Source organism: Pteropus alecto, unplaced genomic scaffold (assembly GCF_000325575.1).
Source record: "Pteropus alecto unplaced genomic scaffold, ASM32557v1 scaffold53, whole genome shotgun sequence".
NCBI lineage: Eukaryota > Metazoa > Chordata > Mammalia > Chiroptera > Pteropodidae > Pteropus > Pteropus alecto.
In genome coordinates, this window is record NW_006434366.1 from 5,375,384 (window position 1) to 5,377,996 (window position 2,613).

Genomic DNA, 2,613 nt, shown 5'->3' on the forward strand with positions numbered 1-2,613 from the left:
GGTCTGGCCGACGCGGAGAACGGAGGAAACCACGTAAAAAGCGGGTGACACAGACAAACCGAGAGGTTACTCCTGCGGTCCGAGAGAGGGGACCTCAGACGAAGACGAGCGGATCTCAGACGAAGTGAGCGGCGCCTCCGCGGGGCCCTCCTGCCCACGCCTCTTGTCCTTTCTACCCAGATGAATATTAGGACCGAAGCCGCTTCTCCAAAACAAGGCCGTGCTCCGTCGCGCCACATCCTAACATCTTTGTCGTTCTCTCCCGAGAAGACCCCCCGTGTCGTCGGACTGGCGTTCGGGGTCCCGTGCGATGAATTCCTACCCGCCCGTTTGCCTGCGGTCGGGTGTTGCAGACCCACTCCGCGCCACGCATGACACCCATTAGCCAGCTGGGGACTTGAGGACGCCGGGTGCAGCCCGCGTCTCCCGCAGAAACCGCGTGAGGGCAGCGGGACCGTGATCCCGGCCCCGGACCGCTGCTGTTTGCCCAGGCGCCGTGGCCCCATTAGAGACAGTGCCCTTTCCCCAGAAGGTCCGAGTTCACAAGACAGATTATGTGGGCCCTCATTTCGGGGACGGCCGCTGCTTCCCCAAGGCGGCGTTTCTGCCCCTCGTTGTGACCGCAGCTCTGCGACTTTCTTCCCGGGGCCGCCACCCACCTCCCCTCAGCCCGTGTAGTGCGGTGCGATTTCTCCACCTCCCTGCTCCGGGGCTGAGGACGTGGCCGGCGCTTTGTCAGTAGGTACGTCCTCCTGGCTCCCGCGTTTTGCAAAAAAACAGGCAGTGATCTAAGCCACACCAATGACAATGGAAGCCGGGACCTTCGTCAGGGTTATTAGGGCAGTCAGGTTGCTGAGACAGAAGTCTGCTGATCCAATATCACGGACTCATTCACAAAAGCTGCCCTGACCCAGTTTGGAAGATGCGGCTCAAAGCCATCACGACCCCTCGGCAGACTGTCTGCTAAGACCCACCCCGACCACCTCCTGATTGTACTGTACACACACCCAGGTAACTAACGCCCAGAAAGGCCCCTTCGACCTTGGCTGGTGGAATGATTCGAAATATCCAGTCCCCCGGGAGCCCAGAGGACCCGTCTCACCCCGTGCCTCTGGCCAGCCGCAAGCTGCTCCCACAGCCGCAGCCTGCTCCCAGCCAGCCCGTCCCTGGCACGCTCTCCACGGCCCCTTCGCTCACGTGGATCCACGAGAAACGAGGGTTCTGCTCCCCGGATCCCGGTGTCCTAGATCTGAGTGTTATTCAACTACCTCTGCCCCAGAAACCTACCATCTTACCTGATATGGTGAAATTATGGACCCCCGTCATGCTGAAAACCCATTTCTTGCCGAATCCAGTTTGTTATACTTTTGCTTCTTGCGACCCAAATCGCTGATGGTTCATTCATTCTTCAGCCTGAATTTCCATGAAGTTTTCCCTAAAAGACTCCGGTGTCGTCCCCGAGGCTCGTATTGCTCGGAGCGTCCACTCTACTGCCCGAGCCGTCACACTAACCTCGTGGACCAGCACGCGCCATGCCTGCCTGCGCCGTGCGGCGCTCCTAGACTTCGCAAGTAGGCGCTTGTTTGCACGTGACGGCCAAGCAATCTGGTGTCACGGGGAGACTGAGCTGGACTCCAGGGACGTCGTTCCTACTATTGTCTCCACCAGCCGAGTGATGCGGGGTCACTCACCACGGTCACGCCAAGTGTCTGTTTGCTCCTAGGAGGATGGAAGGGTCCCGCCTGGAGATCACAAGACAATTCCTTCCAGCTCTAATATTCTAAGATTCTGAGTCAAGCCAGCGTATAATTTCACAGCAAAGATGGCTCTTTTCCGTCCAATTGCTATATCAATGTCCAGTAATGAAGGTGAAGACCAGGAGACATTTTATTTGGCAAAACTCTGGAGACAGCCTAAGTAGCTAATATTTATGCATCAGCTGCCATTTGTAAAAGTTCCGTCTGTAAAAGTGTAAATGGCCTGAGAGAGAATACTCCGACTCAGCGAGAACGACCCAGATAAAAAGAGCTCGGTTATTCACTCACAGCAACACGGGCTAGAAATATTCAGTAGGTAAAATTGATGCTGGCCACCGACACACAAAATAGTCTCAGGAATTAGTTCTAGGTCCCTAGAGCCCTGAAGACTGTTTGAGACAAATGAAGGTCAATATATAAACTTAAAAGAAAGCCCAGGCCTAAAAGATTCAAAAATGCATCGCCCGCCCTTGTTTAGATGAGGTTCACAGGCCGTGCGATCTTTTCAACAATGTGTCGGCCTGCAGGGGTGGTATCGTGTTTGTTGGCCCGAAGGCCAAGGTCACTGTTCCTTTCTTACTGGACAAACTTTGTCCCCTCTAGACCAGGTGTGTTTCCTTTTCCTCTCACGGAATTTCTCAGTGCAAAAGTAACAATTTCAAACATTTCGACAAAAGAATATATATATATAGCTCCACCATCCCTTCCTGGCAATTTCAAAATACTTTTTAAAAAATCTCTGAAAATTGAAATATTTTTTATAACTTGGGTGGCAAAATTCAGTTGGTGGTAAAACCTGTCCTGAATCAATGTGATGTCGTTTACTTCATTTTATTCAACTTGGAAGGAATATATG